This window comes from Pristiophorus japonicus, chromosome 11 (genome assembly GCF_044704955.1).
Source record: "Pristiophorus japonicus isolate sPriJap1 chromosome 11, sPriJap1.hap1, whole genome shotgun sequence".
Classification (NCBI taxonomy): Eukaryota; Metazoa; Chordata; class Chondrichthyes; family Pristiophoridae; genus Pristiophorus; species Pristiophorus japonicus.
In genome coordinates, this window is record NC_091987.1 from 193,750,786 (window position 1) to 193,765,827 (window position 15,042).

Genomic DNA, 15,042 nt, shown 5'->3' on the forward strand with positions numbered 1-15,042 from the left:
AATCATGCAAAACTGGACAAATACAAAGCAAGGCTGAGGTCAAATGTGGACTACAATAGCTAGTTTTGAAACACCCTCCCAAAACTATGACAGACAATTCCCATATATTACTCATAACCACACAGCTGTAAAGTTGCGGCATGATATAGACATGAAGAACATGTAAGTGTCAGTCTGTGCAAAACATAGCCAAGAGTCAAAACAGTGTGCAATATCGCTGCACTGCTACAGGCTTTTGTAAATACATCTTTGGATCAAGGAATACAAAAGCAAAATACTGCCGATGCTGGAAATCTGAAATAAAAGCAGAAAATGCTGGAAATGCTCAGCAGGTCAGGCAGTATCTGTGTTAGTGACCTGAAACGTTAACTCTGTTTCTCTCTCCACAGATGCTGCCTGACCTGTTGAGTATTTCTCGCATTTTCAAGGAATCATCATCAGCATAGGCAGTCCCTCGAAATCGCGAAAGACTTGCTTCCACTCTAAAAGTGAGTTCTCTGGTGACTGAACAGTCCAATTCGGGAATTACAGTCTCTGTCACAGGTGGAACAGACAGTCGTTGAAGGAAAGGGTGGGTGGGACTGGTTTGCCGCACGCTCTGTCTGCTGCCTGCAATTGTTTTCTGCACTTGGGAACTACATGTGCTTTTCTTTTGAAATAATTACCAGGCTAAATAAAATATCAGCACACTGCTTCTGAACCACACACGTTTGGGGAGCAGGCAGGGAAGTGGAGCTGAGTCCATGATCAGATCAGCCATGATCTTATTGAATGGCGGAGCAGGCTCGAGGGGTCGTATGGCCTACTCCTGCTCCTATTTCTTATGTTCTTATGTTTAACATTGCAGGCTGACAGCTTGCTTCAGAGATAAACTAAGAACATTTGTTAGCATCATAGTTCCACAGGTTTCAGTGAAACATTTTCTGAACTAGAGGTTACAAAATACGGATCGCTCTAATGCAGCATATATTAACGTTCTGCCAATCATACCTCTCAACATTAAACATAGGAAACATAAAAATACAGATGTTATTTTGGATGTGAAATTAGCAAATTAACTTCAATGTAGATGAGTGCAAGGTGATACATTTTGGGAGGAAGAATATGGAGGCCACATACTTGTTAGAAAATAAATATCTAAATGGGGTAGAGCAACAGGATCTGGGGCTACAATACACAGATCACTAAAAGTAACGACGCAGGTTAAGAAGGCCATAAAAAAGCAAACCAAGCACTTTGTTTCTAGAGAGATAGAATTGATAAGCAAGAAGTTATGTTAAACTTGCTTAGAACTTTTCTTAGACCACACTTGGTGGACTGTGAATTGTTCTGGTCTCCATATTATAAAAAGGACATGGATGCACGGGGGAAGGTGCAAAAAATATTTACTAGAACGATACTACAACTGAGAGGTTCTAACTATCAGGAAAGATTGAGCAGGCTGGGGCTCTTTTCTCTAGAAAAGAGGAGACTGAGGGGTGACCTGATGAAGGTCTTTAAGATTATGAAAGGGTTTGGTAGGTAGATGTAGAGATGTTTCCACTTGTGGAGAACGCCAGAACTAGAGGCCATAAATATAAGATAGTCACTAATAAATCCAATGGGGAATTCAGGAGAAACTTACCCAGAAAGTGGTAAGAATGTGGAACTCACTACTCACTACCACAGGAAGTAGTTGAGGTAAATAACATAGATGCATTTAAGGAGAAGCTGGATAAAAACATGAGGGAGGAAGAAATAGAAGGATATGTTGATGGGGTGAGATGACGAGGGGTGGGAGGAGGCTCGTGTGGAACATAAATATCTGCACGGATCTGTTGGGTCGAATGGCCTATTTCTGTGCTGTAAATACTTGTAATATTTTATACATTGAATGCATTGCCAGGCTTTGCAAAATACCTAAAACAAGGCTGCGTCCGAACTTCAAGCTCAGCCATCTTTCTGAAGGGATTTAATGAACGGGCTGAAATGACACATTATTCTCTTCATTGTGGCTGGACTATGCTCAGTTCCCAGCTGCAGCAAAGAGGAGATGGAGAAGGAGACCCATTACATCAGGTCTCCATCCCCAGTACACTGCCCTGAGATTTCTGGAGACTGCTGTAACTGGGGTTAGACCTGCAGTAGCCACAGATCCACGACAACATGTTAATGAGGCAAGATGGGGAATTCCCAGCCCTCCTTCAAAAACCTGGTGGAGGTGCGGGGGGGGGGGCGGTGCGTGGAGGAGCTTGCACCGTGATGCACCGTAGACCAAAGGATCAGTCCAGACCTTGGGAGAACCCCAAGGAAACAAAGATCTGCAAGGCATTTAAGTATTTTACCCCTCCCCAGGATGATCTTTGTTGTGTATCTAAAAAGCATGCACTCCCATGTTCCCCCACCAGGGAGCGCATCCCCTGAAGTCCCAAGGGATCCCAGCATCCCTTGGGAGCACTGTATATAAGCCATTCCCTGAGGCCTGTCACTCACTCTGGAGTGTCTTAATAAAGACTGAGGTCATTGTTACTTTAGCCTCCCTGTATGAAGTCTCATCTGTGTTAGGAACACAACAACTGGCGACGAGTACACGAATCCAACGCAAAGATGCAGCAAACTGTGGGCATCCTGGAGAAATTCTCGGAGGGTGAGGATTGGGAAGCCTACGTCGAACGGTTAGACCAGTACTTTGTAGCCAACGAGCTGGACGGAGAAGGAAGCGCTGCAAAAAGGAGAGCGGTCCTCCTCATGGTCTGCGGGGCACCGACCTACAGCCTCATGAAAAATCTTCTGGCTCACAGATAAGTCATATGAGGAGCTGTGTACACTGGTTTGGGAGCATCTTAACCCGAGGGAGAATGTGCTGATAGCGAGGTATCGGTTCTACATGTACCAGCGATCTGAAGGTCAGAAAGTGGTGAGCTACGTCGCCGAGCTAAGACGACTTGCAGGACAATGTGAGTTTGATGGCTACCTGGAGCAAATGCTCAGAGACTTTTTTGTACTGGGCATTGGCCACGAGACCATCCTTCGAAAACTTTTGACTGTAGAGACACCGACCCTCAGCAAGGCCATTGCGATAGCACAGGTGTTTATGTCCACCAGTGATAACACCAAACAAATCTCTCAGCACACGAGCGCTAGCAATGTTCATAAATTAACTGGCACTGTGTTTGCGAGCAGAAATGTACAGCGCAGAAACCACGAGTCTGCAACTGCCAGCAGGCCTCAGGTGACCCAGATGACTCAGAGTCCGCAACAAAGGATGAATGAAAGGCATTCACACCTTTTTGGCGTTGTGGAGGCTTCCATTCAGCCTATTCATGCTGCATCAAAGGGTATGTTTGCAAGAGCTGTGGAACAATGGGGCACCTCCAACGAGCTTGCAGACGAGCTGCAAGCTCTGCAAAACCTGCTAACCACCACATGGCAGTGGAAGATCGGTCCATGGTGGATCAAAGCAATTTCGAGCCTCAGAGAGAGGAGGCAGATGCTGAAGTACACGGGGTGCACACGTTTTCGACGAAATGTTCATCTATAATGCTAAACGAAAAATTGAATGGCTTACTCATAGCCATGGAACTGGACACTGGCACTAACTAATCCATCATGAGTAAAAAGATGTTTGAGAGATTGAGGTGCAACAAGGCACTCAAACCAGCCCTGAGCCCCATCCACACGAAACTGAGAACGTACACGAAAGAGCTTACCAATGTCCTGAGCAGCGCCATGGTCAAGGTCACCTACGAGTGCATGAACTGCCACTCTGGATTGTCCCGGGTGATGGCCCCACACTGCTTGGAAGGAGTTGGCTGGGCAAAATCTGCTGGAACTGGGATGACATCTGAGCGCTATCACATGTCGATGAGGCCTCATGTACCCAGGTTCTTAACATATTTCTTTCCCTTTTTGAGCCAGGCATTGGAAACTTTTCCGGGGTGAAGGTGCGGATCCACTTGGTCCTAGATGGACGGCCCATTCTCGACAAGGCGCGAGCCGTACCTCACATGATGAGGGAGAGAGTGGAAATCGAGCTGGACAGGCTGCAACGCGAGGGCATCATCTCCCCAGTGGAATTCAGCCAGTGGGCCAGCCCGTTTGTTCCAGTACTCAAAAGTGATGGCACGGTTGGGATTTGCGGCGATTATAAAGTAACTATTAATCGTTTCTCGCTACAGGACCAATACCCGCTACCTAAGGCAGACGACCTATTTGCGACGCTGGCAGGAGGCAAGATGTTCACCAAACTCGACCTGACTTCGGCCTACATGACGCAGGAGCTGGAGGAGTCTTCGAAGGGCCTCACTTGCATCAACACGTACAAGGGACTGTTCATCTACAACAAATGCCCGTTTGGAATTCAGTCGGCTGCAGCAATCTTTCACAGAAACATGGAGAGCCTACTCAAGTCGGTACCATGCAAGGTGGTTTTTCAGGACGACATTTTGGTCACAGGTCAGGACACCGTCGAGCACCTATAAAATCTGAAGGAGGTCCTCCAGCGACTGGATCGCATAGGGCTGCGGCTGAAGAGGTCGAAATGCATCTTCATGGCAACAGAAGTGGAGGTTTTGGGGAGAAAGATCGCGGCGGACGGCATTCGGCCCACAGACGTCAAGACAGAGGCTATCAGGAACGCGCCTAGGCCACAGAACGTCACGGAGCTGCGGTCGTTCCTGGGACTCCTCAACTATTTTGGTAACTTCTTACCGGGATTAAGCACCCTCTTACATGTGTTATTGCGTAAAGGTGAGAACTGGGTTTGGGGAAAAAAAACCTAGTAATTGCTTTTGAGAACGCCAGAAACATTTTATGCACCAACAAGCTGCTTGTATTGTATAACCCGTGTAAAAGACTCGTGCTAGCATGTGATGTGTCGTCGTACAGAGTCGGGTGTGTATTACAACAAGCTAACGTTGCGGGAAGTTGCAACCTGTCGCCTATGCTTTCAGGAGCTTGTCTAGGGCCGAGAGGGCCTACAGCATGATTGAGAAAGAGGCATTAGCGTGTGTGTTCGGGGTAAAGAAAATGCATCAGTACCTGTTTGGCCTTAAATTTGAGCTGGAAACCGATTACAAGCCCCTCATATCCCTGTTCACTGAAAACAAGGGGATAAATACTAATGCCTCAGCCTGCATACAAAGGTGGGCACTCGCGCTATCAGTGTATAACTATACCATCCGCCACAAGCCAGGCACCGAGAACTGTGCAGATGCTCTCAGACAGCTACCATTGCCCACCACGGGGGTGGAAATGGTGCAGCCTGCAAACTTGTTGATGGTGGCGCAGCCCGCAGACTTGTTGATGGTCATGGAAGCGTTTGAAAATGATAAATCACCTGTCACGGCCCGCCAGATTAGGACTTGGACCAGCCAAGATCCTCTGCTGTCCCCAGTAAAAAACTGTGTACTGCATGGGAGCTGAGCCAGCATCCCCATTGAAATGCAAGAGCTAATCAAGCCGTTCCAGTGGTGAAAGGACGAGCTGTCCATTTAGGCAGGCTGCCTGTTGTGGGGTAACCGCGTAGGGCAGGGAGACGTTCATCTCGGATCTCCACAGCACACACCCGGGTATAGTAATGATGAAAGCGATAGCCCGGTATCGACACTGACTTAGAGTCCTGTGTACGGCAATGCAGCGTGTGTGCTCAGTTGAGCAATGCGCCCAGAGAGGCACCACTAAGTTTGTGGTCCTGGCCCTCCAGACCATGGTCGAGGATCCATGTCGACTATGCAGGCCCGCTTCTCGGTAAAATGTTCCTGGTGGTGGTGGATGCTTTTTCAAAATGGATTGAATGTGAAATAATGTCGGGAAGCACCGCCACCGCCACCATTGAAAGCCTGATGGTCATGTTTGCCACCTACGGCCTGCCTGACATACTGGTCAGTGACAATGGGCCATGTTTCACCAGTGCCGAATTTAAAGAATTCATGACCCGCAATGGGATCAAACATGTCACCTCAGCCCCATTTAAACCAGCCTCCAATGGGCAGGCAGAGCGGGCAGTACAAACAATCAAACAGAGCCTTAAACGAGTCACAGAAGGCTCACTCCAAACCCGCCTGTCCCGTGTACTGCTCAGCTACCGCACGAGACCCCACTCGCTCACAGGGGTGCCCCCGGCTGAGCTACTCATGAAAAGGACACTTAAAACCAGACTCTCGCTGGTTCACCCCAACCTGCATGATCAGGTAGAGAGCAGGCGGCAGCAACAAAATGTAAACGATGGTCGCGCCACTGTGTCACGGGAAATTGATCTGAATGACACTGTGTATGTGCTAAACTATGGACATGGTCCCAAGTGGATTGCGGGCATGGTGATAGCTAAAGAAGGGAGTAGGGTGTTTGTAGTCAAACTAGACAATGGACAAATTTGCAGAAAGCACCTGGACCAAACGAGGCTGTGGTTCACAGACTGCACTGAACAACCCACAGCAGACACCACCTTTTTCGAGCCCACAACACACACCCAAAGGATCAACGACCACCCCGGACCAGGAAATCGAACCCATCACGCCCAACAGCCCAGCAAGGTCAGGCTCACCCAGCAGCCCTGCAGGGCCAACAACACGCCAGCCCAGCGAGGGCACAGCCAACACACCAGAATAGACATTTGTACCGAGGCGGTCCACCAGGGAAAGAAAGGCTCCCGACCGCCTCACCTTGTAAATAGTTTTCACTTTGACTTTGGCGGGGGGAGTGATGTTGTGTATCTGCAAAGCATGCACTCCCATGTTCCGCCACCAGGGAGCGCATCCCCTGAAGTCCTAAGGGATTCCAGCATCCCTTGGGAGCACTGTATATAAGCCGGCCCTAAGGCCTGGTACTCACTCTGGAGTGTCTTAATAAAGTCTGAGGTCACTGTTACTTTAACCTCCCTGTGTGCAGCCTCATCTGTGTTAGGAACACAACAATCTTCAGATAGCAGGACCTTCTTGCTGCAGCTCTCCAAGCAGGAGGTGGGCCTGAAAGGTGCACAGCCCATGCAAATAGCCAGGACCAAGAACATTTGGTGGACTCCTCCCCTCATAGATGCAGCACTTCCCTGGTATGCAATGCCCGCCAGGCACCCAGTGGAGGCCTGGAGAGGAAAATAAGCCCTAACCTGTGGCATAAGTGCTTGTGCAGAAAACTAGGAGAGCTAAACCATATAAATGTATGTTATATGTGGAGACTTACATGCAGTGTGTTTTTGTTGAAGACGAGAGATGGTCAAGTGAGATATATTTCTCAGAAGGTTTTAAATGAGCACCCTTGCTTTCCAAAGCACTACGTATCACAAAACAGGGAACTTGCTTTAAAAATAATCAAGCAAAATAATTACAAGTTTGACCAGGCTGTTATAATAAAATGATGGTCCAAATGTGACTTGACTCTTGCTCTATTCTACTCCAACTAGAAGTTATAGGATTAGTCAGTTCTTCAAATTTGTTTAAATGACCATGAAATGGTCTTTACCAAGAAAAATGGCCAGTTTGTCAAACTATAAACAATATCCTAAAAACAGCCAATCAACAGAAAGACGCCCCTCATACTTCCTGCACTGCCCTGTAGCACCCTATCCTTTATTTCAGCACCATCGGTCCTTCACTTCCCCGCGTTTCATGGCTCTTCATAAGGCAGCAGAGAAGACTTTACTGCAATTCCTTCTGTCAACGTTCACATCCTCAAAAGGAGCTCTTGCCCTCTTCCATGATTAAAAACAATGTTGTGACGATCATGGTAGTAAACATCGAGATCATGTAGCTTCCCGTACTTCACACTCATGCAAGCTGGCAGTATAAAGACATCTCGCTCACACTGCTGCTAACTGCAAAGCGAGAGGCACATTATAAAAAAGGCACGAGTTCAGTGTGATTGCTGCCAGTGGAAGTAGGGGTGGAACAATTAGGAAATTAGACCTTGGACCAGTAGAGAATCTGGATCCTTTTGCAGCATGTGGTCAGATAGACATCCTTCTCATTCTTCATACTTCTTGGTTTACAAAGATCAAAAAATCAATCTTTTAATATCCACATCCGATTCATACACCATGATGTCTCTACTACTGATACACGGAGACAGATAATGATTTTACTAAAAACTAGACTTAAAAATCCTCTTACTACAAATAGCAATTTTCATTAAAGTTTATTCACTTCCATTTGGTTGCTGTTTTGGATGATATTTCTCAAGGGAAAGTAAGCAGACTTCTCACATGCTAAAACTTAATCTCAAAATGTGGAGTTCCGAGTATGCAATTCGTTATTTTCCAACCATTTTTCTTGTGAATGATAGAACTTAAGGGAGTCAAGGGTAATGGGGAGCGGACAGGGAAGTGGAGTTGAGGCCAAGATCAGATCAGCCATGGTCTTATTGAATGGCGGAGCAGGTTCGAGGGCTAAATGGCCTACTCCTGCTCCTATTTCTTATCCTCAGCAAATTACGCCTGATGGCCTTTCCTGGTAAAAATGGAAATGCCATTGAATCTTTTCACTCACCACTCAGCCTCCCCATTTGACACTGCTGCGTTTAAACAATTCTCTTATAACTAAACCAAACACTGGCTCATTCACACTGAACCCAAGTTACACTCTCTGTTTCCTAACCTGGTGTCCAGGCTGACACGACTACTAGTCTCGCGCAGACCCATGCACCAAGGAAGCATACAATATCATAACATTGGGTCGGCATAAATGTTTCTGTAATTAGATCATATATACTGATTCAGAGCAATATTTTGGTTCTGTAGACTGATGTTTAAAATAATTCTACATTCACTTTTACAATTTCACTCTTATTTTTATTGGGCAACATTAAAACATCAATTAAAAGCAAAGCCACACAAAGGTTGGTTTACACCTAAACATTTTAAATGGTATTCAGTTTTACAAAGTCAGCTCCATGGTTGCGTTAAACTTTGAGCGAAGGAGATTGAGGCCACTACAAAACATTGATAAACTGAGATAAAAACAGAAAATGCTGGAAATACTCAGCAGGTCTGGCAGCATCTGTGTAGAGAGAAACAGAGTTAATGTTTCAGGCTGGTGAACCTTGGTCATCGACCTGAAACATTAACTCTGTTTCTCTCTCCACAGATGCTGCCTGACCTGCTGAGTATTTCCAGCATTTTCTGTTTTTATTTCAGATTCCAGCACGCACAGTATTTTGCTTTTGTATTGATAAACAGAGATTCTTCCTCTCTTATCTCTCTCTTTCCCCCACCCCCACTCCCACCCGCCATAGATAGGACAAGCTTTGGTTGTGTTTTTGCCTGGCAATGTGGGTTTCCAATGTTCTTGCCTGCAATAGCATTAATTCGACTCTAGTAGAATGTGGAACTCGCTACCACAGGGAGTGGTTGAAGTGAATAGAATGATGATTTTAAGAGGAGGCTGGACAAGCATCTGAGGGAGAAGGGAATAGAGGGTTATGCTGATAGATTTTGATGAGGGAAGACGGGAGGAGGCTCGAGAGGAGCATAAACGGTGGCATGGACTGGTTGGGCCGAATGGCCTGTTTCTGTGCCTTATATCTGATGTAATCTTTTGTAAATTACAGTGGCGGTGACACACTACTCATACAGTCGGGGCCCCACAATAACCGAGTCCAGTCAAAAGCCTGATACGGGGACAGCTTGAGAGAGAACTGGAAAATTTACTCGGCACATTGGCACTTTTGAGTTAGACTAGTGTCAAAATCAATGCTGATCAGACTCGAAATTTCTGCTTTCAAAGCAATCACCACTGGCTTTTGTTTTTCCATTAGCCAAGATATTTTGTAAGTAATAAAAACCTTCTGATTGTGCTGTTGTGGTGGATTTTCAAAATTTAAGCAGTGTGAGGAGTCAGCGAATGCGCAAGCTGTGTGATCACGTCCAACTCTCGTTAGCCCAAGGGAAAACCCGGGATTCAATTACAAAATTCATTGATTGGCACAGTCCGTTTTAACAGCTGCACATCCGGAGAATATTGCTGACTGGAAAGGCTCTATAATGGTAATTGATCTTGTGTCAGTATGTTTTACACAAGAGATGAATTATTTTTTTTTGCAAGTGTGCTGGTTGGCGATGTGAATGCTTTCAGTCCCTGAGATAAGATGTACAGGTTGGTTCAATACTTTAATGTCATAGTGCTCGTTATTCATAGGCACATACTTGAGGTGCAATAATGCTAATGAAATAGAACACAATTAGCAATCTCATTGGCGTTGAAACCTGTTAAAATGCTGACTGGAACTCTTATTAAAATGTGCTAAGATTTTAAATTCTGAATACTTTATATCCTGCTCCAAATGACTGTTCCGCTAATGATGTTACAAGTTGAATTCTTGTCACTTTGGCTCAAGCTATAATTTGAAGGAACCATTAATACAAATAGAGGGAAGCCTCTTGGCTTTGGTTGTAACATTTAAGTACAATATTCAAGACTTTGGATCGATGAACATTCGGTTTTAGTAAGTTAGTTGGCAAAATTTATAGGAGCAGCAATATGGGTAGAAAGGTTGACAATGGAAAGGTTAAACTAGTGCAGTGCGGTACTGGACTATAGTGCCTGGCTGAACTTGGAGTTCAGACACATTAGGCTGAGGTGGGGAGCTTTGCACTGAGAGTTAAGTGGAAAATGATCACTGGCCAGCAACTGTCTACACTCATACTGCACAGCACAAACACACGCTATATGTGTGTCTATCTCAACTTTATTTTTTCTCCCCTTGTCCAGTCTCTTCCCACCTACATCCGTGACTCTTCTGACGCCCTCCGCCACTTTAACTGTTACCAGTTTCCTGGCCCGAACCATCTCCTTTTCACCATGGATGTCCAATCCCTCTGCACTTTCATCCCCTACCAGGATGGCCTGAGGGCGCTCCGCCTCTTCCTTGAACAGAGGCCCAACCAGTCCCCATCCACCATCACCCTCCTCCGCCTGGCTGAATTTGTTCTCACAATGAACAACTTCTCCTTTGACTCCACTCACTTCCTCCGAATTAAAGGTGTTGCTATGGGAGCCCGCATGGGTGCTAGCTATGCCTGACTTTTTGTGGGATATGTGAAACATTCTTTGTTCCAGTCCTAGTCAAGTCCCCTCCCTCACCTCTTTTTCCGGTACATTGATGACTGTATCGGTGCTGTTTCCTGCTCTCGCCCCGAACTAGAAAATTTAATTCACTTTGCCTCCAATTTCCACCCTTCCCTCACCTTCATGTGGTCCATCTCCGACTCTTCACTTCCTTTCTGTGACTTATCTGTCTCCATTTCTGAGGATAAGCTATTGACAAATATTCACTATAAGCCCACTGACTCCCACAGCTACCTGGACTACATTTCCTTCCACCCTACTTCCTTAAGGACTCCATTCCATTCTCCCAGTTTCTCCGTCCCGTTGCATCTGTTCTGACGATGCCACCTTCCATACTAGTGCTTTCGATACGTCTTCCTTTTTCCTCAACCAAGGAATCCTCGCTATCATGGTTGACATAGCCCTCGACCATGTCCGTTTTATTTCCTGCACTTCTGCTCTCACCCCATCCCCTCCCTCCCAAAACCACAATAGAGTTCCCCTTGTTCTCACCTTTCACCCCACCAGCCTCCACATTCAATGGATCAGACCCCTCCATTTCTGTCACCTTAAGCGTGATCCCACCACCAAACACATCTTCTCCTCCCCTCTCAGCATTCCGAAGGGACCGCTCCGTTCGCAACATCCTGGTCCATTCTGAAGTTACCCCCAGCATCCTCTCCCCTTTCCACGGCATTTTCCTGTGCCAGCGCAGGAGATGCATCATCTGCCCTTTTATCTCCTTCCTTCCCACCGTCCAGGACTCCAAACAGTCCTTCCAGGTGAAACAGCGATTTACTTGTACTTCTTGCAATTTAGTATTCTGTATTTGCTGCTCTAGATTAGGGAGATAAAACACAGATTGGGTGATCGCTTTGCAAAACACATCCGTTCAGTCCGTAAGCGTGACCCCGAGCTTCCGGTCGCCTGTCACCTTAATTCTCCGCTCCACTCCCACTCTGATCTTGCTGTCCTCGGTCTCTTAAACTGTTCCAATGAAGCTCATTGCAAGCTAGAGGAACAGCAACTCATCTTTAGTGATGCCCACTGGATCACTAGGGAGGGTTTCGGCCGGGCCAGTGGCCCGGTACCCAAGAGGGGGTGCGGGGCTGCTTGTTGGCGGCCCGGTCGAACTCGTGGCTGTTCTTGTCAGGCTGACTTCAGAGTCGGCCGACTATTAAAATAAAATGGCGGTCATGGTGGAGCATCCTCCCCTTTAAGGGCAGACCTGTTGCCCAGCCACGGGCAGCTTCCAGCTGGGAAATGCTGTTGAGGGCACCGACCGGCAGCCGATCTGCTCCCGCGGGGCAAGTTCCCTCACGGGGGAAAAGGGGTCACCGCCGAGCGGTAAGGGATTGGCGCGTGCCCGAAGGGGCGGGAACATGGGCGGGGCTGAAACCCGTTTCTGCTGCTCCTGGCCCCGGGGCAATTTCTGATGGGTTGGCACATCCGTCTGCCCCCGGTTAGAAAGGTGGTAATAGACCTTGAGGATGGGGACAATTTCGGCCCCTTTGTGTAATACAGCAGAAGATAATACAATCAGAATATAATCGCTCAACCATTGGTGGCCGTGCCTTCTGTTGCCGAGGCCCCAAGCTCTAGAACTCCCTGCTTAAACCTCTCCGTCTCCTTATCTCTATTTCCTCCTTTACGACGCTCCTTAAAACCTACCTCTTTGACCAAGCTTTTGGTCATCTGCCCTAATTTCTCTTTCTATGGCTTGGTGTCAATTTTTTTGTCTTAAAACACTCCTGTGAAGTGCCTTGGGATGTTTTACTGCATTAAAGGCGCTATATTAATACAAGTTGTTGTTGTTGATACTTCTTTTACTGTCCTTTTAGTTCAGGTTACAATCTATGTTGGATGAGAATTTAACTTATTAGCCATGCACAGCCTAAGGCTTGGTTCCATTTTTTTCAGCCCTGAAATCTGCAACTATTTACTGAAAACCACTCTTGGCGAGACTGCCTCACTGAAAAAAATCTTACAATACTGCAACAACGAAACAAAAACAACAAGGCTGCAAGCTCTCACCCGTCATATGTGGTACAGGGAAGCTATCTGACCTGCTGAGTGTTCCTCCTTTTTCTGTTTTGATATGATTATATGTGTTAATGTGAGCAGCACAGGGTAGTGCCATTATAATAGACACATTGCATGCAGTGATCTTGCCAACATAAAATCATAAAATATGCTATTTGTCACTGTTGGCATAATGGGTAGGGAGGGAAATCAAAAATTGCACAGCCCAAAACTTCCTGACCCATCCTCTTATTTATAGGGAAACACGAATAATAAATTGGATTTTGCGGAAAGGATTCATTTTTAGCAAAAACTGAGGCATTGGGCTGAATTTTCCGGGGTGGTAGCAGACGAGATGGGTGGCAGGTATGGTGGGAAAGTTTGTATTTTTGACAGCAGTCATCACACTCCCATGCGCCTTTCCCACAGGCGCATCTGTCATCGTGGACCCGACATGCAGCGGCAGGGGACCCAATTGAAATCATTATGAGGTAGTTTATAGGCACTTAAAAGCCTTTTCCCCCCTCCTTTTAAAATTTCCCTGCATGTCCATGAGTGTGGTCAGTGCTTCCGCTGGGCAGGCCACATAGTTCACATGCCAGACACGAGACCCCCAAAACAAGTGCTCTCTGCGGAGCTCCTTCACGGCAAATGAGCCAAAGGTGGGCAGCGGAAACGTTATAAGGGCACCCTCAAAGCCTCCTTGACAAAAGTGTGATATCACCACTGACACCTGGGAGTCTCTGGCCAAAGACCGTCCTAAGTGGAGAAAGTGCATCCGGGAGGGCGCTGAGCACTTTGAGTCTCAATGCTGAGAGCATGCAGAAATCAAGCGCAGGCAGCGGAAAGAGCGTGCGGCAAACCAGTCCCACCCACCCCTTCCCTCAACGACTATCTGTACCACCTGTGACAGAGTCTGTGGCACTCATATTGGACTGTTCAGCCACCAAAGAACTCACTGCAGGAATAGAAGCAAGTTTTCCTCGATTCAGACGGACTGCCTATGATGATGATGATGCATGTCCACGGGATTTACACAGCTCGGGAACCACATCTGTCAACTTGAGGCGTGAGTTTCGTGGCCATTGCTCCAGCTGATTACTTGACAGCATGGAAAACCAAAATAAAAACACGCTGATTCTGTTCTACTTGAAAAGCTACTGGTAAATGTTAATTCAGAAATTCCTGAAGGGATGAAAGTGCTACCCTGGATGGTGAGGGAAATAAATTTTTCACTGGCCATTCTCGGGTGTTGCCTTCCAACTCAAAAGTAATTGCAGCGAATTGATCTGCACTAGAAAAAAATGACATATACCATTTAAATACATTTTTGTGTTGTTTCTGGTCAGGTTTTTCTCACAGTATACTGCGATTGTCCAGTTACACATTAAATCAAGTCAGCAACCGTAACAATTTCATTCTCATCACGCATTCCACTGATTCAATTTGCTTTCAATCCCTGAATATGTCTAATTAAAGTTTTCAGTCTGAGACTTTATGGTGAATTTCTGCAGAGGTTCTCTCACTTGTCCATTGTTACCTTCAACGGAAGAACTGCAGAAATCCCAGAAACACATTGTAAGCACCACCTGCACTGTTTGTCAGGGATTCCGCAGCTCTTCTGTTGAACTTGCATAAGATTGTGGGGCCGAAATTGCCCCTTCCGATAAGACCTCTGGCCGCCTGAAAGCGGCGGCCATGGGGTGGCGCGGAATGGCCGCCGAGTCTCCGTAGCGGGGCCGCCATTTTAAACATTGCCTTTCCTCAGGGTCGGTGTGGTGTAGGGGACCATTTTCCCGCTCGGTGTGCACACGCCGACCCCTTACCAACCGGCAGTGACCCCTTCCCAAAATTGCCCTGCGGGAAATATCCCTCTGGCGGAATTGCCCCGTGGGAGCGATGCCATCGCCGGTCGGTTTCCCCGATAGCTTTGTCTGTCGGTGCACCTTTTGTTGGTCAGTGGGGCAACTGCCCTTAAAGGGGAGGTGGCGCTGCCGACGACGCC

The 15,042-nt window shown here is 46.9% G+C and overlaps 1 protein-coding gene and 1 long non-coding RNA gene across 2 annotated transcripts in view; one reads left to right on the forward strand and one right to left on the reverse strand.

The window, feature by feature from the left end:
* The window catches only part of igsf9bb (immunoglobulin superfamily, member 9Bb), a 777,241-nt gene that overhangs the window by 693,830 nt on the left and 68,369 nt on the right, over positions 1-15,042 (reverse strand). The gene's annotated exons all lie outside the window — the stretch shown is intronic.
* On the forward strand, positions 429-13,916 carry LOC139275898 (uncharacterized). The gene is made up of 2 exons (XR_011595783.1): positions 429-488; positions 12,936-13,916. It is a non-coding gene; the product is annotated as an uncharacterized lncRNA (long non-coding RNA).